Raw genomic sequence first — 24654 nt, 5'->3', positions numbered from 1 at the left:
TCATAACCCAAGAAAAAAAAGGACCGGGGAAAACAATACCAACAGTCTAGGTGCTGTGTATTAAACTCGTAAAACATTTGAGGCATCAGAACTATAAGAGTGCAAAAACATTTTAAAAAACATAATCAAAAGCTGCACAGATAATCTTAAAATTACATAAACAAAACAGGAGCTAATGACAAATGATTCAGTCCTTTTAGAATTCCACACAGGTTCTCAGGTAAACAATTAGGTATTTTTTAAAAGCTTCTGATGTATTCCCTTTAAAAGACCGCTCTAATTAGGCCCAGTGACGAGAATCACTAAGAACATTTCACTCCCCAATCCCAGGGGTCCTGTCGCAGCCACACACATACAGCTGCTAGAGCAAGGACATGAAGATAGATGTTTGATTTGCACCCCTCATTTTTTGTCACCATTAAAATGTTCCTCCGTACTTCACTTTCAGAGTCTGCAAAGGAAAAATTCAAATGTTTCTTTTCTCATACCATTAAATGGACACTGTAGTGCCACAAAACACCGTATCTTTTGAAAACTGATGATTTTAAAAAAACAAACACGAAACTGTCTTTGTACTGGTTTTTTTCTCTTTTCCAGTCTCAGCAATAACAGCTCCAACAATACCCTCCCAACGTCAGTGGCCGTCGTACAGCCATGTTTACATACAGTCGCCTAATCCCTGGCAAGACATCTTTCTTACTCTTTTGCCTTTTCCCGGATGACTTGAGACCCACGGTTCTCCCAGGGCTGTTTCTGCAGTCCTCTACTTCACACCAAGCGACTCACTGAAAAAAGGCGTGGGGGTGAGGGAATTACCTGAGACCCAGGGGTGTAGTGCCAACAACACCATTTGCTGTGAAATTTTACCAGGAGAGGATTGTGTATCAAAGGGGCAGCAAAAAACACGGCACCAGCGGTAACCAATAGATGGTTCCCAGTTCAAGCAGGAACTAGCTAGCTGTCTGTCCCAGGGCAAGTCATTGAACCCTCGCTCGGTTTCAGTTTCCTCCTGGTCATGTAAATGGAGAGGGATGGAATAGATCAGAGGTTTTCATGTGTGCCCTGAACAGCAATGCGTCCTAATTCTCTCCACTAAATAGGCTTCTGGGGGGTGGGGGTGGGGGTTGAAGGCGGAACTATCTTTTTAATCTATCAGAATAAAAACAAAGAGTAACATTAATCCCAGATGTTAGGAAAGTACCTCCAGAGTTGCTATAATGTGTCCCAACAAATGCAGTCTACCATGTACCCTCATTTGGATTTTCTAATATCAACTCTTCTGCCTATAAAAGAGAATTCAGTGGCAATTGTTATACTTTTTTATTAATTATTCTTTACAGTCTCTCTATTCAGAAGCCAAACCAGCTACAAAATAATTTTCAAAAGCCTCTCCGGATCTCATTAAGAAAATTTTAATAAGTAAAATCTCTAGTAATTTTAAGTGCTGTTTTAAGATTTTACATAACATAGAAAGATTAGCTGATTTTGTTCCAACAGTCATTTTTCTAGGATTATTTTTAACAAAACCATACCTGGGTCATACCGGATGAGTATGAGTCTCATAAACCATCCCTGGCCTTCAGAGAACATCTATTCTTAAGTGTCAAATTTAGAAAGAGCCAAAACAAAAATCAAGAAAAGCATGAATAAGATGTGAACTTTTTTTCTATTTGTGTTCTCCTCCAACGCAGCAAAGTTTCATTATGGGAACAATATTTTGTTATCCACCAGTCAAAGCAGCAAGTACATTAAAAAGCAATCGCGCGTCATTGAACAACGATCTCACCCTCACATGAGTGGTTGCGAAGAGCCTTTTCCCATGCCTTGGGTTCTACTTGTTGAACATTCTCATCACAACAGCCATAAAATCAGATAAGATGGAAAGGAGGACAAAACTACCAAGATGGAAATACGGTCTAGAGGGCAGACAGGTCTTCTGTGTCCCCCCCACACACACACACACACGGACAGGCGGGGGAGCCCTGTAGACACTCTGCATTTCCCTCCCCAGTGGCCTTTGTCTAATTTCTCATGAACATCTTTACAGATCTTCCTAAGTAATTCAACATAAACATTCATGACATATCCATGACTCAAAGTTAAGGAATCTTCATAAAATGTTCATGGTATTGACAGAGATAAAGAACTATAAGGAAGATGAAATTCTACAAGTACTTAATTAATCACAGAAAACCAGTATTCCAAGTAGGTTTCTATTTACACTTAGGAGTTTATATTACAAAACCCAAAGATAAAATAAAATGAGAATGAGAAACCATAGAAGTATTACTAGAACAAAGCTGTTCAGAATATTTTGGATTTCAGAATAGCCCAGTAACACACAATGAGTTTTTACAAAAGGAAAAGAACAAAAAGATAAGCAAAATCTTAGTTCTCTTGAAAATGATGCAAAGGTAAATAAAGAAAACCATTATTCTTGTGTCAAATTCCAGCCATTCAGCTCATTATCTTTCCCATCTTTCCTAGCAATTGCTAGGCAAATTCAAAAGCTCAGAAAACAGAGCTTCTTTAAAACACACACACACACACACACACACACACACACACACACACACACACACCACCCTGGTGTTAAAGTAAGAAGACTCAGTGGGATATAAATACTTGCTTAACAGTTATACTGAGTATCTTCCTTCCTCATTTGCATCTCACTGCAAAGAATGAGGGTGAGGTCAATTCCAGACTAGGAAAGAGTAGCTGCAACTCTTTCACAATTCAGCTTTCACCTCATTTGTAAATCTAAATCCACAGCCAACTGTTAAAAGGAAGACAACAGGCCCCAAATGTAATCACCTATGCTAAGACCCAAGTCACCCAACAGAGACTTCACTGAAATCTGGGCTCTCCCAGAAAGGGACTCTTAGCCCAGTCCGTCAGGAATTGCCTGCTCAGCACTCGTTAGGTCATCTGCCTAACAGGCCCCAGCCACCCGCTAAAGGAAAACGACTTGCAGTAACCAATCCACTTTTTTGCCTCATATAACTTCCTTGTCCCAGCTCCCTTCTGCCTGTAAAAGTCCGTCATTTTGTATAACGTCGGTCGCAGAGCTCCTCTCTATCTGCTGGGTTGGACGCTGCCCGATTCATGAATCCTTGACTAAAACCAATGATATCTTTACAATTTACTCAGTTGAATTTTGGTTTTAAACACATTTGCTTAAACTTTACCTATCCAAAAATACGTTTTTCAAGGGCTCCTGAGTACTCACCAATATTTGCTGTCACCCCAAATGAGGATGGTTTCTGACACATCTGAAAACACAAGTAATGCTTCACCTTGTCTCATTTTGAGCAGAATACACAACTGAATTGTAATTATAAATAACTTTACCTAATTTCTAAAGCATTCAAATACTTTTTTCTTTTAAGTTTTAGTAACAACCAAACCTAACCATTCCACATAGATGGTGTTTTAGATTCATTTTTCCACAAGATCTGATGGTGGGCTTAGGGAAGAGCAAACAAGTGTGAACTAGTTTTCATTCAAGTGCTCATTTCTCTCAAGTTCTCCTGCAGGGCTGGTGAGCCCAGCTTGAATACTTCCACTTCCGGGGGCCCGCGGACCCCTGCAGTAGGTCACATACAGACAGCTTGCAGTGGCGGACTTGGCGAAAACTGGACAAATTTGATGGTATGTGAATTATATCTCAATTTAAAAAAACAACAATAAATAGCATTTACTAAATGCCTGTTATGTCCATGGGGGGGGGGTGCTTTCAAAATTTGTAATATAGTAACATGTAATCTAGTTATAATGATGACTGGTATATACCAAAAATTCTTTTATAATAACAATAAGAATAGCAGCTAATCCTTTAGTAAGCACTCACTATGTCCTAGACATAGAATCTCATTTACTCTTCACCACAAATCAGTGAGCTGGGTATTCTAATCATCCCTGTTTTATAGACGAGGTGAATAGAGTGTGGAGAATTTTAGTGATTTGACTCAACTCTCACAGCTAGAAATGGAGCTGACCGAATTCACAAACAGGTATGTCTGGCTCCAAAGTGCATGCCCGTCATCACTAAAGGACGATCAGGGAAGTAAGCGAACATACACAGAGAATCAGCTGTGAGCCGACACTACCGCTTCTGAAATACTGGTATCTCCTGCACACACGCAGGTTACAGAACACAATACACTCCGTCTGCCAAGGAATTGTCACAGAATGAAGACTCTCTGCAGACAGGAAAGTCTTCATGGAAAAGATGGATTGGATTGGGACAGGCAAAGTGAAATCATTTTTTACAGGGAAAACTAAATTAGCCAGAATGGTGAATTGATGTTGGGTATAGTAGCAGATAAGGTTTCAAAGGCCGATTTGAATCGGCCTGTGGTAGGTTTCAAATATCAGGTCAACAAATTGGGAATAGACTGTGTGTAGGCCAAGGGCAGTCGTGGAAGACTACAGGGTTTCTGCCTTTCTAGCCTCCATTTATGTCGTTGGAGGAAGGACATACGGTACAACAGTCAACACATGGGCTCCAGAGTTCAGAATAACCCGTCTGATACTCGACTCTGCCACATACTAGCTGTGTGACTATAAGAAAACTACATAAGCTGCTTCACCTTTGGTTTTCTCATCCATAAAATGAGAAAATAAAAACAGTGCTGATATTATAAGGAATAATAAGATAATGCACGTGAAAAGCCCTTAGTAAGCTGCCTGGTTCTAGAAAGCATTTGATTAATGTTAGTTGCTATTATTATCAATATTAATGAAAACGGTGTCTGGAGGGGCAAGAGCATCTGCCAAACACTTCAGAGAAGAAGGAATGGAAACCTTCAGTGTACAAGAACACAATCAATGCCTCCATTTTCTATTGCCTTGTCCAATAAATAAAAATCCAGGAGGGCAAAATAAAAGGTGGTCCACAACTCCAACCCTCTACCAGTTTTCCGTAAGCAGCTAAATCTTGCGAGGTCTGGCTTCATTTGGGAGCAATTTGGTAATCGACATGAGTCTTTCTCTCAGAAATAACTGAGACAGGTTAGAGGAGGTGAAAGGTTGATAACGTGTGTGAGGGGGATTCCTCTAGTGGAGCTGCCTCTCCAGTTTCCTGACTACAATACAAACAGAGTTTAATCAATTACTTCTTATCAAATTGAGCAATTGTGACAAGAACAGGGAACAAAGAGAGCATTTGTCGTCTAACGATAATCGTCTGTTGTAACCTGATCAACAAAGCACAGTTACTATGGGCTATTATGTGCAAATACGTAATCCTTCTTTATAATTGTATTATAATAAGATTTTCCACTGTTCCTTTTTATCTTAGAGTCGAGAGAAATATCCTATGCAATGGTTACCAGTAGCAGCTTATCTGGAAGCTTAGAACTGACTGATGAAACTGTAATTCATTTCATTTCAAAGATACAGACTGAGTTTGATTGGGGGAAGGACCGAAGTAACACATATTTGACATGTATGGTGCTGGCGTGGAGCTTGAACCACATTATCGCTTTTAGTTTTTACAACAATACTATGAAGCTGGTTTTATTACCCCCATTTCACAGAAAACCACTATCTTAGAATTTAAGGTCACAACACTAGTAAATCATGATTAAAACTCAAATATGCGATTACAAAGCTTCTGGGTGTTTCCCTACATACTCAGACAGGTTCATCATAAAATGAATGCAAGAGAGAAGAAAGTAAATTTAACTTGAACTAGAAGCTTTTAAATTTCTAAAGCTGGAGTCTGTATTTCTCTTATGATATTGCTTTTACTATTATATCCTTGTATATGGAAAATATGAGGATGAACTAAAACACCATACTGCATCTAATAGTATTATTTACAAGGCATTTGCAAATACAATGAAAAACAAAAGACTGAAGGCTAACTCCTGACAAGTGCAGTGCACAGATTAACAGTCTGCTACAGTAGAAAATGTCGTGTGGATTGAGGAGGCAGCTTCCATGATGCTAAAAATTGGCATTCTGCTCAATTTAAGAGCAATAGTAAAATAATAAAAAGGTCTTAATGCTTGTTAATAGTGGTCATAGTAGCAGCAGGTAATGCCCAGAGCATTCTCATTTCATTGATTTCAACGGGAGTTTATTTCTTTATGTTCAATCTAAAACGTTTTCCCAAAAAGTGGTCATTTCAGGTTGAAGAATTGTCAAAAAGTACCATCATTTAGAATCTCTCTCCAATATCATGAAGATCATAAAAATAGCTAAAATCCTGATGCTTTAATTACCCTTCAAATTAAGCATGAATTTAAGAAATAACATTAGTGCCTATATGACTACCCAAGGGTTTGCTTCCAGTCACACATTCTAACCCGATGACCACCTTTAGACCTAAGTGCATGTCTTCTGTGGTACATCCTTCTTATTTAAAATGTCCATTTGGGATCAAACCAAACCTTCAAATTTTCAGGTGAAGAGGGTTTTCAACTTAACCAAAGCTACATTAAGAATGAGAGGCAAAACAAGCCGTTGTCTGTAAGTTTATAAAATTGCCAGCTCCTCACTCCTTACTATGTTATCCTAATTATCCTGTCATTATAGTTCTTGAATATACATTTTCAACGTTCAAAATTGCTATAAAGCTATTGTTTTACATTCAACTTAGCATGCATTTGTGGAGAATTTTAACCATGCACTGTAATATGAGATTATGATTTATAATAGTAAAAGGACCAACACTTACGATTATTGAAATGATGGTATAGGGGAGAAATTTATTCTCTACCCTTCTTTTGGCTGGTCTAATAATTAAATTGACATATGATTAAGAGGAGAAAAACAAATTTAATTACATATGTGTGTTCCCCCACAACCCCATGAGATTCAAGGGCAAGGTTGGCAGTTGAGGCTTATATGCCATCTTGAGCTAAGGAATGGGATAAACAACTGGGGCTTCAAAAGCGAGAAGGGTAATTCACAGGATAATACAAAACATAGATCATTCAGATAAAAAGTTATCTCAGGTAATAACAGCTCTCTTTCTGGGCCAGGCCCCTTATCTAAATTCCTTCAGGGAGTTAAGGGAGAGGTAAAAGTTGAATCTGCTGGGTCTTGACTCCTTTCAGCTCAAATAGTCCACATGCCAAAATGGTATATTTTGGGGAGGTTTGTTTGAACCCTTTCAACGGTAAAACAAAAAGTTACAATAACGAGCTGAGAGTAGGAACATGTTTACATATTAGCAAATCTGTATAAATGATTAGGTAGTAAAACTGAATACAAATATTAAACATTAATAATTTGTGGAGAATTTTATTTTGTGGAGAATTTTAATTTTTGTAAATAATAATTCCTTTTGCTTCTCCTAATGGCCAAATAGTTCTTTGACACTTCACTACTTACTGGTATCTTTATTCCAAAGAGTACAAAAAAAGGCAATGAAGGAAAAACTCTAATTAGCGACCAACTGGAACTAATTAGAATGTCATTTCTAATCATCTCTGTCACATGACTAGCTAGGAGGATAAGTTAAAATTAAGAGCTAAGATAAACAAAAGTTTCAGTAATCAAATGTTTTGTCTATACTTCCAATTTTCTGTTCCCGTGTATACAGGACAGGTGCACAAATCCATGTTACAGGAAAACTGGCTCATAAGGTTGGCTAAATAAACTTAAATGTCAATGTCAAATAAAAAGTTCTAGTACAAACTTCATGAAGAATAAAATGAATCTGTTCATCTGAACTTGGAAATACGGAATCGAAGCATTAGTAACTGACTACTTTTACAATTTTGTTCACTATTAACAATCTTGTACGTTTCTTTTTGCCCTGGAAAAAAACTGAATAGCACGCTGGTCTTAATGCCAGCACGATAATATTTCAAGAGTTTAAACTTCAACCATAACATTCTTTTCCTTCCCCTTTTCTCCATTCTCCCCCCATCATCTCTATTTGTCTCTCTCTCATACACATCTCTTAAATGATTATTTTTGTCCTAAACTATTTGACATATTACATTTATATCAGATAATTAACCAAGTATATATCTTTACATACATCTTTAACCTTGACTCCAGTTCTTAGCTACATCGTTCCCTTTATACAAGGGCTGATGATATAAATGAGATATGAATGCAATATACATAGTTTTACAAAGTTTATAAATGAATCCTATGTTAGCCAATTGTAGATAATTGTTCTATTATAGTTATTGTACCTAAAAGTAATTCAATATTGCTTTAAAAAAAAATACTTTATTTTATGTTAGGGTAATATCTTACTGAAGATATTCCATTAAAAAAAATAACACCTCTGATATATATAGAGGGTAATTAACCATTATACAAGATGATATCCCAGGAGTTCTTTACTGTGAAAGAAAATAAGCTGTAAATTTGCCCAGAGCCTCTGTAAGACACATTCTAAAGCAGCCATTTTATAAAGGAGCTTCATTCACTCAAAGACAAAAAGTTCCTTTGAAAGCATGCAGTTTCTCTTTAACGCAGACTGCCTTTGCACTATTAATATGTTACCTGTGCTCCTTTCATTATTAATAGATTTGTAGAAGTGGTCTTTAATTTTATAACACCACAGAATACAAAGGGATCAGTAAGCCAATTTACGGGTATTTTGTCTTTACCCCAAGGCAGTTGAACAGAAGCAGGGTGAAGAAAATACTCCCGAGATCGGATAATAATAAAGCTTTGCATGGCAGGAAGACTGAAACCTCTGACAAATGAATACACTAAAGCCAAATGACAAGAGTCTGACAGGACATTGCAATGTTGACAGCACCACTTTTCACCTCAAAGCCCTTAGCTCAGATGACTCTTCTGAGATACTGCTGGGTCAATCAACCAAAAAATAAAACCATTTTAGGTAAATATCAACCATTTCAATTTAATCTCTTAAGTATTTCCCTCTCCTGAAACTTTAATCTATTTCCTCTAAAGAAAAGTTTCTTGGCACTTGTTGGAAAACAATAACTAAAGCAAATGATGAATCCAGAACAACATTACTACCTAAGAGGTTGATGGGAGAAATGAGACACACATACTGTGTTTTTGGTTTGTTTTTGTTACAAACAGCCTATATATGAATTAACAACAAAAAGAAAAACATGCAAAAAATCAGAATAAATTCAAAGTGAAATAACTTCCTCTTGATTTTAATGGTCAATAAAGAAATAGATAAATTTAAAATAAATAAGTCCTTCAAGCGTTTAGTAGGTATTGGTTCATTAGTTATTTTGGCAGTTGCTATGCAACGGCCTCTTCTGTAGGGCTAAAGCACATGAAATTAGCAGGTTTTTAGAAAAAGATAAATTGAATGTAAAATTAGGGAACAGCATTTGAAAAGGAAAAAGCATTAACTTATCTGTAAAAGGTTTAGTGACTTCTGCAACAGTGGTTAAACATTTTGTTTTCTACTAGCACCAAATGAGACGGTACTTTAGTACATTAATATTTTAAATTTATTTAAATGGTGATCATTATAATCACCTCTACACTCAACAGCCTAATTACTTTGAATATCTCAAATCAGCTAATTACTACTACTAACAGTGAAATCTATAGAACTCTTTTTTCTAACAAATCCGTAGTTTCAAACTATGTCACAACCCTGGTTTATACTTTAAAAAAAAATCTTAATGTAACATGAAATTAGTAAAGCTTCATGACGCTGCTTAAACTACTAGATCCCTCAAATATTTGTTCTTTAATATCAACATTTTGGAATAAAGAATTTTTTTAATAGATCGTACTGTATCAACACTATGCATAAAGAGGAGTGTTATTTAATCTGTTAGGTATGATAATGGAAACTTTTTAAAAAGGAAGAAGGCAAATAACTGAAGGGAAAGTTACTATAGACTTTCAACTGCTGTGGGGAAGAAAAGCTAGGAAGTGGAGTACAATTCTACCATTCTGAGGACGCAGTGAACATTCCCAACCCAGCCCAACCCTGCACTTGTCCCCTTCCTCATTTTTTAAATCATCTTGCAAGTTGTGTAAAGATGTGTGGTTGCCAACTGGCTATCCCCTTATTCCCCAAATCAATTCCTCCCTGCGTTTTCTTAAAGCACATTCAGCAAAGCTTCAGAGGCTAGTGAGGATTGGCTTTAATAAATGAGCTAATGAAAAGAACCGACAAATGCAATGAATATCTTCATGGAGAAGGAAGGGCCTTGCTTGTGTCTGGGTTCTGCCACAGAATACCGTGTTAGCACTTAGACAGGCAGCTTCTCATCTATTGTAAAACAACAGCATTGGACTAAATGATTGGTCGAGTCAATACTGGCTTAACCGTCCTTGACTCCACTTTGAAGCACGCTATCATGTAAGAGTTGTCTATGAAAGAATCACTCACTCTTTAAATCTGCCCAGAAGGGACACTCAATGCCAGCTAGTAGGATCTTTTCAGTGTTTCTCTTTGTGTTTTCCTATAGTAACAACATGGCTGCAGACCAAAATCAAGAATCCATTGTAAACATCTAATTGTCCAGATAAGAGTAAAAGGCCAAAAATCAGCAAGCAGTTTGTAATGGTATGCATGGCTGAAATATGAGTTTTCATGACCTTCGTTTTATTTTCAAGACCCACCAGAATTAAACATGAGTAGACACTCCAAATTGCGGAACTTGTATATTCAATCAGAGTCACATATAGAAAATGTCTCAACCTTGGTACTGTTAACATGTTGGAACGGATAATTTCTTGTTGTAGGGAGCTGTCCTATGCATTTTAAGATGTTTCGTGTCATCACTGGCCTCTGTGCACTAGATACCAGTAGTACCCAGCCTCCAAGGTTGTGACAACCCAATATTGTCCAGACATTGACAAATGTCCCCTGGGAACAAAACTGTCCTGAATTGAGAACCATGGATATATAGTAAATGAAAATTATAGTGTCTTTTTTTTTTAATCCCAAATGGACCTTTAATCGATAGACTTTTAAAAATAATTTTTATATTTTCGGGCCCTACTGATGTTGCCTTAGACCCTCCAGAAAGTTATCAATAAGTGAGTCATTGATTACTATCTGTGAACAACTTAGTTTTTACTTTGACCAGGTCTTTGCCCCCTAGATCACAACCAGAGCATTTAAATGTTCTTTTCGTTTTATAGCTTTATTGAGGTAAAATTGAGAAAAATTGTACATGTTTAAGGTATACAACTTGATGCTTTGGTATCAAATACCCTTAAAATTAGAAAATAACAAATCAGTGACTGACAAATCACCTGTGGTGTCTCATTGTTATAGGTATTGTTGATGTATCCGTATTAATTATTTGATGTAGGAATATATATTATTCGACTTCATCAGTCAGTTTTATAAAGTAGTATCCATGAATTTCAGAGATAGGAGGGTTTTAAGGAGTTTACTCAGATTTTTATGTCTCTGAAGGGGATCAGAACATGCCACCCCAAAATATGCCACTTTGACATGAGGAGTATTTTGAGCTGAAGGCAACTGAGAAACAGACATAGGAGGAGATCTCTGCCTTCTCCCTACCTGCCTAAGAGAGGGGCACAAACTTACCTTTTGTGAAGGAAATTTCTATTTGTAAAGGTGCCTGCTCTACAGCCCTTATCTACCATTAGTTTCCCCCTTAGTTTCCTAGTCACATTTGCACACTTTACCCCCCTATCAACCCCAAAGCACTTTTCCTTTTAGTCACCTCTCCACAATTTATCGCCCTTTGTTAAAATGATCTAACAACCTCTTTGGGTTTTCACTTCCATTCTGTGAAGTCTCCATTCATGTAAAAATATTAACATTGATGAAAAAAAAATGTCTTTTCTCCTGTTAATCTGCCTTTTGTCAATTTAATTCATAGCCCCCCAGACACCCAACCTGAGAGGGTACAGGAAAAGTCATCCCCTCTACATTTCTAACCTATGATTTATTGATGGACTTATCATAAAAAAAGGTGACAATTATGTTTATTCATAAATATAATACCACGGATTCATAGAGTATTGGCATGACTCGTTGAGATTATTATCTAGTTCCTGATTTACAGATGAAAAACACAAAGCCTAGTGTTTAGGCAACTGAAAAACAAAAATAAATTACATTTTTTAAAAATGAAGGGAAGATGCAAGGGAGAAAGTAGCATAGGAAGGAAGAAGAAATGAAGCCAAGAAGGAGAAAAGTGAGCCCTGTAGTGGGGAGTGGCGGGATGTGACAACGCACAGCCTCAGAAAGCACACACCCCAGTCGTGGGCTGCACATAGAACAAGAACGAGAGAAGTAATGGGTGTAGTTTTCAGCTCTGAACAAAGTCAGTGCTTCTGATTAAGGGAAATGGAGCTGGTGGAGACCTGTGAGAGCAGGTGACAGTGGACAGACAGAACCTCCCAGGGCAGTGATGGACGGAACCCCAGTTTCCAGGTTGATGTTTTATCCCACACGATTAACTTGATTTGCAGTTATTTGCTGAGGTGTGGGGTGGGAAGAAGGGTGTGTTAAGTACATTTTAAACTTATATTTGGAAAGTTTTTCTTCTGTGTTTATCCTGAGGCTTTTTAATCTAAAGGTATAACTTTAAAAATATAATAAATAAAACAGAGAAACAAAAGGGAGATCCAGTAAAACATAGTGGTTGACCTTTGGCTGCTTCGGTATACATTTTATGTTGTATTTTAAATCCGTCCAGGTATTCCAATGTGTAATTATTCAGTTTGATGTGAAAGCATTTGAACAGAAATAGGACTAGATAATATTTTAAAATTAAGAGCACAAATTATTTTCCCATTTAAACTGGCCACGTAATGAACACTATGTTTTGTTAGTACAAATAAAAATGGGTCATTGCATGAAAATCAATCCATTAGTAAAAACAGGTTTAAAAACAATTCAAATACTGAAAGTGAGTTGATTTAACTTCACTTTTTCAAGTGACATTCCAGAGAACATAGTTACTGAGTGTTTCCTATGTAGAGAGAAGGCTAAACACCGGAGGTACCAGAATGGGAAACTCAAAAAAATCCAGATTTTTTACCAAAAGACCAAAGAAAGAAAATGAAAGAAATTTCTACACATAATGAAAATAAATGTGTTCAACCCTCATTCCCCATAAAAGCACAGGTACATTGTAATCCTAGTCTGCTTTAAAATGTCTTTCATTTGAGCTTTTCTTTTCACTGCTTTTAACAGTCCCTCTTTCCCGAAGGCCTGTACCTCTGTGTAACAGATGCAGAAAACACGGCCCATAGAAGGGGAGTGGAACGCTTACTTCAGGATTCGATGAAATCACAGGTGGAATTTAGACTCATATGACGTAAAAGCTGTACAGGCCCTCGGGGGTTCTCTAACTCAGCTGCTTATGTCAAAGGCCCCAAACAAAGCTGTTCAGCGGGGAAGTTAAGATGGGAATCAGTCCTCTTGCCTCTTAAGCCAGGGCCCTACTGGAAGCAAAGGCCTGTCTTGCCTTTGGCCTGTGTACAAGACACAGTCATTCTCGGTCTTCTACTGAGCACAGCAAAACTCTTAGGGCTAAATAAGGTGGAAATCAGCTTCTTCCATCACCTTTCAGACTGGAGAAGTTCTAGGCCCGAATGGGGTCATCAGAGTGGTCTATGGTGGCTGCATTGATTCAGACTTACTATAGAATCTCAAACCAAGACCAGAAATGGATTCAGCTCTACTACCAAAACATGTGACTTAGATCAATGGTAATCTGACACCCCACACTTAATATAAAATCAGGCTTTCCTCAAAATATGATTTGGGGTAATTTATTCTTTTTATTGAGAGTATCAGACCTTAAAAAGTGTTGGGATAGGAGGGGAAGAGGCAACATTTTTTAAAAAAGCATTTACATTGAGTATTGCAGTCAGAATTTTAAATAGGCAAGAAGTTTTATTTCAAACTCACTCGTGGAATCTATAAATATATCGCTCATTTCCTGGTTGCTTAGGCCATTAAGGATCTAATCTATTTCCTGAGCTGAAACTAGCTAATGGAAAAATATTTAGAATAGTAATCATCTAGTGAGATGGGCATTTGGCATCTATTCACCCAAAACATATTCTTCGTCGTAATTCCCTTCTGTAATTTACATGGTTTTTAAAGGAATAATCTCACTTTTTACAATGAAAGGTCTTTGCCAGTGAAACATGGTAAGGCTCCCCCTTCTCTGGCCTAATGTTTTGTGAAAAACTGAATTTACCTCCTACCTCCCCTCAAGAGGAGCCATAAAGGGCCCGCATGACAAACAGACTGACAAATAAATAATAAGGAAACAATGGAAAAGTATGTCTGACTGGCTAATCCATTGGCCAAAGACTGAGACGAGGATGTTCTGATTTCGACGTGTCCTGCAAGAACTACGCACACCTTCTGACACATTGTGATCTCCCCCAATAGTCTTACCATGACAGAGCCCAGGACACATGTTATAGGTTGTCTAAAGGATGGAAAGATATTTCTTAGTTTTGATTTTATGATTATTTTATATCCCAGTGTGTCAATTGCATTATATGTGACTATTAAACGAGGCAAGGAAAGCAGAGGTGATTAAGGTCTTCATCATCTCTGTTTTGCAGTGAGGTGGGAAGAAATGGCTGCAGGAGTGGAAATCTTTGAAACGCATTAGTGGGTCAGAGGGAGAGTGAGGGCGGTCTTACATGGAGAACAGGAAGCACTTAGCTCCTTCACCTCCTCTCTCATACCTCAAGAATATCAAACCCCCTAACTCTCTGTACAAATCTCCCAACACCCTAATCTACTCAGAATGCCTGGTTACATATGACAACAAACATGTATAGAAGACAAATGAGACAAGAAATGAACTGGAATGAAATTAGGTCCTTGGCATCACTTTGGAAAAACGTGAACATGTTTTAACGGGATGCTAGCTGCTGAAATAGTTAAGTCACAGAACCCTGGTGATTTAAAATAATAGAAGTTTATTTTTGGTTTATGGAAAGTTCAACTGGCAGCAGGGTGGGGTTGGGGGTTTCTGAACTATGTTGCCATTTAGGAACTCTGATGAAGATTCTAGCATCTTCGACGTGATTTCCAATGTCACTTTGGGTGTCAACATCCAGCTGGCTCAGGAGATGGAGTGCATGGAAGCTATGTGGGAGATTTTTTTATTTTAAAACAGCCAAACCATAGTCCTTTGCCAGACTCAGTCATATGACTACACCGAACTGCAAAGGAGCCTGGGTAACGTAGTCCAGCTGCGTGAGCAGGAAGAAAGGTAAATAAGTTTGGTGAACCACTAGGCCTACCTCTGCCACAGTGTCTTTCCCCAAATATTATACTTTATCTGCAAATACCCCCAACTCTTACATCCCAGGAATGTGAATTTAAATGGTGTATTTATTCCAATGAAATTCTACTACTTAAAGCTGCCTTGCAATAAAATTTACTGTACCATACATTGCCTGTAAAAGGTAAACTTTCGTTATCATTACATACTGGCTTATTCAAAGATGAGTTCAACTACACAAACGTATATTGAAGTCTCTTTAGTTTTATTATCTCTACTTTGACCTTCAGAGTGGCTCTCTAGTTTTACATTTTCTCCATCTATTATCACTCACTGAAGGCAGACAATCGTGTGAAAGCCGTTCAAAAGGTGTGCACTGTGCTTAGGATGCAATCCAAAATCCTAAGCGAGGTCTGTGTTTCTGTAAGAATCTGCTCCTCGGCTTCATCTCCAACCTCATTTGCCAGCACAAATTTTGCTCACTCTGAACCAGCCTTTCAATTCCTTGAAAAGGTCAAACGCCTGTCTGTCCAAGGGCCTACCTACATAGTATTTCCTCTGTCCAGAGGGTTTCTGTATTTTTCTTTTTACTATGCAATATATTTTCATATAAAAGAATGTAACTGGTGTATATGACTCTTAATCACTCAAGCGCCAAGGCCCAGGGAAGCAACTAACCATCAAGGAGGGAAGGGGCTTTTCCCCAGCCCACCTACTGACAGAGAAGCCTTTCACAGGTCCTGGCTTCGTCTCCTGTACGAGGCCTGTTAAAGCCCAAGATCGAGGCCACCAGGGCTTGGCAAATACCCGAAGAACAAATACAGTTTTAGAATTCATTTACATCTCAGGATTCGAGTTTTCACAGAATTTTTAGCTTCTATAATTTTCCTTATTTTCCCACTAACTCAGCCATACATTTAAACATGTTTTTAAGTTCTTTTATCCAGAACTTTTACATGTTGTGTGCCAGAGGGAGTATACTGACATCTAGTTCACTATTTTGCCAGAAACAAAATCCTCTCTAGTGTCCTTTGCTAGTCGTCGCCAGCGGGCTAGCTGCTATTAATCAATATGGCACCACCTCAGAAAGCTGTCCGGGATCCTCACTTCCCAATCTCAGCCAGCTTCTTACGATTTTCTCTCTTGTAACAAACTTCTCTTTCCCTTTGAACCTCGATCCCACTTTTGATTATACATTGTTTTTGTGTTATCTGTCCCTTCCATTATCCTGTAAGCTCCAGGAGGGCAGGAGGCTTGTTTGTTGTGCTTATTACTGAATAGACTGTCTTGCTAGCTCAACATGAGGACACAGTAGGTGCACAAGAAATCTTAAGTACTTACTGAACAAAAGAACGAGTGCGTGACATTTAATATAATCATATGGAGTCGGAGTAGTTTTAAATCCTGTAAGTGACCAATAAACACTGTCAATATTAAACAACTTATAAATATGGACTGCCTTCAAATACTATGCAGTGTAGTATAAGATGAATACAAAACTAAACAAAACAAAAAACAAAACCATGGTGAGTATAAGAGAGGCAGAAAAGCACAGACTGGAACCAGACTGCCTGGATTCAAATTTTGGTCCTGTCACTTATTAGCCAAGGGACCTTTATGGAAACCTAACCATTGTGTGTCTGTTTTCTATCTATAAAATTGGGTCAATAAGAGATGTGAAGGGGGTGATTAAATGATAAACATGCCAGGCACCCAAGGAAGCAGGATATCATTGTGGTTGTGGCTGTTATTGCAAAGTGAATGTTAACCAGTGGGCCTTCAAACAGAAAAGGCAAGTTGCATAGACTCAAAGCGGAAAATACGCAGGAGCAGCAAGCTGTCAAAGGGACCTGAGTTGCAGAAGTGCCAGCAAGAGGCAGGAACGCACATCTGAGAGAGGCAGGAAGGAGCTGGCTGCGTGGGCCCCCTGCCAGCCTGCAGACACCACTGACACGGTGGCCAGGGGAGAAGAGGCTGTGGAGAGAGCCTGAGATGGGCCTGCCATCTCTTCTGCACATGCTCAGAGCACGCAGTTCACGCGATCCGTCACCAGCTCTCTGGGGGAAGGATGTCTCTGGATCTGATTTCAGGTTCAGTTCACCGGAAATAGTTGGGAACACCAGCCAAGCAGACAAGATGAGGTCATGTGCCTTTTGACAGCAGCGAGTGTTTCTGGGCACCAAAGTCAAGTTCTGCCTAGTTCCGCAGTTTTCCTAATAAATGAAGGACTCTGCTCATGGATCCTATTTTTCAAGACAAAATACTAGATCTTTCCCATTTTCTGTGTTTCTTTTTTTTTCAACTGCATTTTTCTTCAAATACTGAGAATATATTATACACTCTCCTGTCATGTGCTCATTCCCCACCACCAGATCCTGGATCCATCTATGACAAAGTCATTAGAGTTTGGATCTTGTGTTGTTGCACTGACTACAGGTCTGATTATTTTATAACAGATAATGTTTTACCCTTTTTTCTAGATGTAAAACCAGTTCTTTTTTTAGGCACCCTGAGACCATCTACCAATGGCCCTCATGAAAAATTTATATTTAGATGAGTTTAGCTACAGCACCTCTATTAAGACTCTAAAGTTACATTTGTTGGGATAAAATGACTCAAGCTGAACCCCGAGATGAATGAAAATAAAAGCAGATGAACTAGATCCAACGAAAGAGTCTGCCTACAGCAAAGAACTGAACAGCTGGGCTAGAATCACGGCGTGAGCTTTCATTTGGTTCCACCATATTTTTAATTGCTCAATGACAGAAAGAATATCAGATTGTCCTTTCTTTAAACAGGGTGGATTCATGCTTATCTTCAGAAAAAATGTAGGATATTTATCTTGAAAAACCAATCACCACAGTCAATCTTAGCTTCCTATTGAAATAAGAATATGTCAATCTAAAGGTTAGCAACTGTTCTACTTTGGCCAAGAAAGTAGGTATTTTAGAAGATTCAGACGAGTCTTTAAGTCTTTGATTGATTGCAATATGTGCTATTGTTCTAAGAATGTGTTCACTTTCATCTTGGCAAATGTATTCTTTTCTTCTCCCAGTGATTTATAACATCGAAACCGTTCTTTTTAAAGTCAACATTGTTTGAAAAATAACACACATCACAACTGAAAGATACCAAAATATTGTAAAAATAAAAATAGAATTAAATAAACATTTAATTGGGTTTCCCCCTCAAATCGCCTATAAATTCTTAATAACTATGAGGTAGAAAACTTAAAATACTTTAAGCTTCCCCTGAACTCTGGAAACCCAACTTTCTGATGTATGATAAAAGTCAATATCATAGGCTAGATTTTACTTGTAATTAGAGTAATTCTACTCAAGTTTTATTAACAATTATAAGCAACTATTGCTTCTGATATCAAGGTACCTAAACTGATGTGATGCTGGTTTCCTCACTTCGCTTGTTTTGTGAATGTGGTTTTTTTTGGTTTCTTTGTTTTTTTAAATTGAAAAAGCAACATCAGCTCATGGTAACATAAACTGTATAGAAGGATATTATTAAAAATATTAATAAATGAAAGTAATTATTATTAAGTGGCAAGACAGTCTCCTTGCCACTCAAAACTCTCAGCTCTCTCCTCATAGACCAAGTTATGCTTTCTGGGTACTGAAACATAAATTTGCCAGTCTAGCTTCCCAAAGGGGTGATGCCTGATCTGGGTCTTAAAGGGTGAGTAGGGGTTTGCTTGGTCCCGTAACTGCGACAGGAATTGATAAAAACATGTAGCCAGTGCTTCCCACGTATGCTTAGCTTTGTTCATTCTTACGACTTCGTTGTCCATGCGTATTAGCTTCATTTCATGACAAGCAACCTCATACTGGAGGAGATCAAGCAGCTTTTTCAGGATCACTCAGTCAGTAAGAACTGGAGGCAGAATTCACAGCTAGACTTGTAGACCTGCAAAGGCTCTGCCTTTTCCAGGCCGTCCACAGGGGCAAGTGTTCCAGGCAGAAGGGACAAGCTGTGACCAAGCCAGGAAGGGGTGTGACATATTGGTGTGAAAGGAGCAGATGTGTGCCAAACTGAGGGGTGTGGGGTTTATCCTGCAGGTAACCGGGGGCCAGCAGTCTCTCTGAGGAGAGGAGTGATACAATGAGGCTGGTTTGCCTAGCAGACAACTGCGGTGAGAGTGTGCGGAGGAAACCAGAGAAGACAAAAACTAAAGCTAGAGAGACCAGCTGGTCTGAGGCAGCTCTAACAGTCCAGACAAGCAACGTCAGGGGCCTGAAACAATGAATTCTGCAGGCTCTAAGATTCTATTATATGAATGATTTTCTTCAAATACTTTTCCTCATGGGGGTAATGTCTGCCATCTGACTTCTTAAACAATGGTCATCCTAAAATTTGGAAAGTAAACTATGTCCTTATGTCCCATATAGTATTGAAATTATGTTATTGCTTAAAATACTTATTCCATTATAATAGAATATAGACTTTTTTTCTGTCGATGGACATCCTGCTAAGACATAACTTATTGACTTGCAGAACTCACTGCTTCTCTTGTAGGAAGCAGGGGAGTCAGGGAGATTGTGGCTTAGATACGATGTGATACAATATAAAGGTAGGACTATAATGAAGTAAATGCAAGGTGACCGACCAGGACAGGGTAGAAGGTAAATTAGAACTGTTAACAAGCTACCATACATGCCAGAGGAAATCCCGTGCCACCCAAGTGGGCTGATGGAAATGGAAGGTGAAACTGTAAGGAAAAATAGGAGCTTTTCACATAATATTAGCGTTTAGGAGAAAAATGGAGACGTTGGGTGTGCAAACAAACAGGGGACTGCCATGTGTTATCAGATGTTGAAGATACAGCTCTTGGCTGCCAAGTAAGATTCTTGTCTGAAGAGAACCTTTTCAGAGAAATTGGCATTCTGTTGACCATGATGAAAAAGACATTATTATGGGCTGGACTGTATGCCCCCAAATTCATATGTTGAAGCCCTGACTCCAAGCATAACATAACTGTGTTTGGGGACAGGGCCTTTAAAGAGGTAAATAAGTTAAAATGGGGCCATTAGGGTGGGTCCGAATCCAATATGGCCGGAGGTTAGGAGCTAGACTACACCGTGGGAAGGCCCTGTGAGGACACAGTGAGAGGGCGGCCATCCGCAAGACACGGAGAGGGCCCTTGGGGGAAACCAAACCTGCAGACACTTTGAGCTTGGACTTTGTGTCTACAGAACTGGCATTTGCACTCCAGGATTCCTCCCCAACACCACCATCATCATCGTCTTCATCATCATCACCCCACCATCCCCACCACCACCAAGCATCATAAAAGAACAAGTATTTGAAAGAAACCCTGTGAACTACATATTATAGTGCTGTGGGTCGGAAGTGATACAGGCAGCGAAAAGGGGAAATTCTTGACATTCTGGATGAGAGAAATAGCTCCCTCCCTCAGGTGGGAGCAACAGGAAGTCCCCAAGCCGGAGAAATTGACAGGAAGAAGGAATTGCTCGTTCAATCACAACTCTCAACTACAGCAAGAAATGTAATTTTCCACTCAGCAGTTTGTTTGCCGTTAAATGGAGCTTCAGAAAACTTGACAAACAGCAGCTGTTAAAGTTTTTCACTATCTTTTTTGGGTTGCTATTCTCATTTACATGTGGTTTTCACCATTTCCAAAGAAAAGATTGTTTTTGCAGGGTGGGAGGGGGGAGGCGACAAAAGGGCGTAACAGTAAAGTAAGTTAAGTTCTCCAGACTGTTGATTACACTTGGTTATTTGGCAGCTAAATGCATCGGAGAGACAGGAATATGAATAACTAAGTAAATATAATGTAATTATACTTTATACTCCCCAGAGGAGAGGGCATATGAAACAGCTGTGCTCGAAGTGTTTGGAATACAAAGCCCCCCGGATCCAGTGGCCCAGCCTTCCTAAGCTCACCTATTCTAAACACCTAGGACACTTACATTTATTTTTATCACTACCTAGAAAAACAAAATTAAATGATTTCCAGTGAGCAGCAACAAGGGCAGAGAGAAACATCGTATCTATTTTCTTGTCTACATCAGATCTCCAAACACAATCGTGAAGCACATTTTAAATATAATCTTTAATATGAATTCAAATACTAAAAAAAAATTCAAAGAACTGTATATCTCACAAAGAGCTGAGGGAAAAATATTTACTACCATGGTTTTCAAACAGTAAGGACAAGTTCTAACTTCAGTCTCCAATACAGATACACACAAATCATAACAACTGGATAAAAGGTAATTGGCAAAACACTGCAGAAAGGTATATGAAATATGAAAACTCCCATTTAAGAGCACAACTGTTAGTCTTACTAAGACCTTAGAAAACTGCTGAGAATGAATGAGTTGCAGGGGAAATACTTAAAGTTTGAAGGGAGAGAAACTATCAGTTAAAACAGCATTTCCGAAGTGTTCTTTTGCTGTTAATTCTACGTGGAAAACTCTGATGATGACACTGCACCAAGTGTGGAATGCATGGAAGGGCATAAAGCTTTATTCCAATGATCTAGTCTCTTTTTTCCTAAAAAAAAGAGATGCCCATGTACAAATCAATTATTGTATCCATTTATCTTATTTTGGGGGGAGGAAGCATTGAAGAATTTAATGACTTATATGGATTAGTTCATGAGACGATACCCAGTAAGTTAATTTTAAAATGTCTACATGGCTATCTGCTTAATTGAAGGAACATGACTGGTAGAAGTAGGTGGAATGGTAGACTAAAATGGCAGAAGTAAATAAAGGAGACACGTTTGTTTCTACATGAAGGAACAGCCAGCAAAGTTGAGCCTTCTGTGTGACGGCTGCCTGGGGCCCGGGCATCTGGAACTCTGTTAGCAACGGTCTCCGAGCAGGTCCAGCGTCCACAGGCTCCCTGCTCCTCCCAACTCCTGACCCATGAGAGGCGAGATCCAATGGCAGGCTCCCTGTGTGCAGATTCTCAATTCCCTCCTCACCAAATGGCACCCTCCCTTTCCCCATCTATTCTTTGCTCAGTCCCTCCTGCTGTAATGGAAGAGAGGCCCATTCTGCCTGCTTATCCTGTACCTCCCTGGAGGCCTGTCTCTGAGGATATCTTCCCCTTTCTGTATCAAATCCTCAACTTTTCTCTTTTTATGGGCCTTTGCTTCTTACATGAAGATGGCGTGCTCTGGTCCCTAGATCTCAACCCTCCTCATTCTGAGCTGTTGGCACATTCGGCTTCGCCCAGGTTCTTAAATGTATCTCACTCCCTCCCATCTCACAGTGATTGCACAGGAGCTTCCCTCGGTCTGGAATGTTTTATAATCAATCTCAGTTCAACAACGCGTTCCCTAAACCACTGTGTCAAAGTCAGGTTCCTTTGCTCTTTGCCCTCATATATCCTTACATCCCTTCTGAGCATTTATCACACTTTATAATTGTACATTTATTAAGGTAATGAACATTTCCCACACATCAGTGTCAACTCCATGAGCTCGGAGAGCATATCTGCTTTTGTTCAATGTCTATTCCCTGGGTTTAGCACAGTGCCTGGCATATATTATGTGCTCAGTGAAGACTGATTCATTGAGCTTTTTTAGCATTTAGACGCTTCCTTCCCATCCTCCCAAACTCCACTTCATCCTCGTGTCTATTTACCTCCTCCTCTCTTGTACTTATTCTCTGTCTTGCTGGCTGCCTCCTCCTCCCCCCACTTTCTCCCCATAATAACCCTCTTACAGGAGTTGCTTCATTTTTCTTTCTCCATTTAATCACCTTCCCACTTATTCCTTGAATCACTGGCTTTTATACTTCATTCCCCACGGAAGGAAGCTGTTCTCACCAAGGCCATTAAGGAAGGATCTCTTTATCTTTAACTATTGCACAGTGACCACTTCCCGCCCTTCAGTACCTTACGTAACCTTTAAGCATCATTGACACTTTTTAATTTTTTCCTTCTTTAAACCAGATACCTTTCCCCTTAATGTTTACGGGTCACAGGCTTTGGGGTTCCTTCCTGCCTTCTCAGTCTCCCTGGTTCTATTCCTCAGCCCATCTTTCATGTGAATGCATCTGTCCTCAACCCTTCCCTCTGCTCCTTTATGAGAATTCATACACTGTCATGGGTTCAATACTGACGACATTCAAACGTCTACTTTGAGCTCAGATCTCACTTCAATATCCACTTGCCTACATGAGATTTCTAGGCACTTGGATGTGAATTTGTGGATATACACAACAAACTTAACATGTTCAACACATAACTCATTATCTTCCATCCCTGTAATTTGTTCTCCTTTGTTTGTTTGTTCCCTTTCTCAGTGCGATTACCACCAAGTTGCCTAACTAAGAATCCTGAATGTCATCACCGGCTCTCTTTCCATTCCCTAGTGCTCACATTTAATCACTAATAGCTGTTGATTCTCTCTCTTGAATATCTCTGGAATCTGTCCACATCTCTTCAGCCCAGAGCAAATAATCTGGTCATCTCTAACCTGGATTACTGCAATCATCCCTGAATTGGTCTGTTTCTAATACGTAATCTTACCCCTTTCAATCCAGTCTCCGCACAGCAGCCAGAACGATCTTTCTAAAACATACACTGATCATTTCTGTCTCCTATTTAAAACCCCTCAATGCCCCCAGAATAACTCACCATGGCTTCCGTGGCTCTGCCCCAGCCGTCTGGCTCCTGCTTTCTCCTTTAGCCTTCTATTCACTCCCCTCATTGCCTGGTCTTGGATGGTTCCGTATTTCTTTTTACCTCTAGGACTCTGCATAGTCTTTGCATAAAACACCCTTCCCTCTGCCTCCACACACTCCTGAACGTCTCCTTGAGGTCTCACCTGAACTCTTACTTCCTCTGAGAAGTTCTCTTGCATAGATCCTGGCACACTCAATAAATGACCTTTCCTTCCTGATTCCCTTGTTTTAGTTTAATGTCAGATTTTGCAGTTTTAATTTTGCTCAAGCTATTTTACTAATAGAATAGGCTGATTTATATTTTAAATATTCTTTCATGAAGCTCTACCAATGGAATATTTTAAGTAATGTGACGAATTTTGCTACCAAAGAGGTCCATTATAAATGTGGTATTTGCAACATTATTCCAAATGAAAATCAACTTAAAAAACAGGAAAAAAAAGACTTGCTTCCCAGTCTTTGGAGAATAAGTTTACATGTCCATAGAGCTAGGGTATGTAGAGTACTCTAACTTAGACTACAGACGTTTTACTCTTCTGTAATAAAAAGTCCTGTAAATAAAAAGTTCCTCTTTTTATTTTTATCAGAGTAATGCCAGCTAAATGAATCCCAATATGATAAAAAGTTTTGAATTTTAAATCTTTCATCATCTACATATACAGCACCTATCTGAACCATACGGAGGCATAAAATACTGAATTAAATCACATACAATGTCTAATATCTGATGGCTTTTGACCAACAAGAATGATAATTTCATCAATTCAACCTAAAACAATATATGTGGTATTGAATAAAAATATATAGGAAAAAAA

General features: G+C 38.8%; 1 protein-coding gene across 4 annotated transcripts in view; it reads right to left on the bottom strand.

Moving 5' to 3' along the window:
• The window catches only part of RABGAP1L (RAB GTPase activating protein 1 like), a 424365-nt gene that overhangs the window by 71323 nt on the left and 328388 nt on the right, over nucleotides 1-24654 (bottom strand). Inside the window, exon 1 of one of the 4 annotated variants that reach the window (XM_088801574.1) lies at nucleotides 817-924. The exons of the other annotated variants lie outside the window; for them this stretch is intronic. The gene's annotated coding sequence lies outside the window, so the exon portion shown is untranslated. Of the gene's footprint in view, nucleotides 1-816; nucleotides 925-24654 lie in introns of those variants that run through there. 4 annotated transcript variants of the gene reach the window in all.

This window comes from Rhinolophus sinicus, chromosome 11, assembly GCF_057876585.1.
Source record: "Rhinolophus sinicus isolate RSI-liver-muscle chromosome 11, RSI-T2T, whole genome shotgun sequence".
Classification (NCBI taxonomy): domain Eukaryota; kingdom Metazoa; phylum Chordata; class Mammalia; order Chiroptera; family Rhinolophidae; genus Rhinolophus; species Rhinolophus sinicus.
The sequence above is the reverse complement of the archived record's forward strand: the minus strand, read 5'-3'. Positions and strand labels throughout refer to the sequence as shown.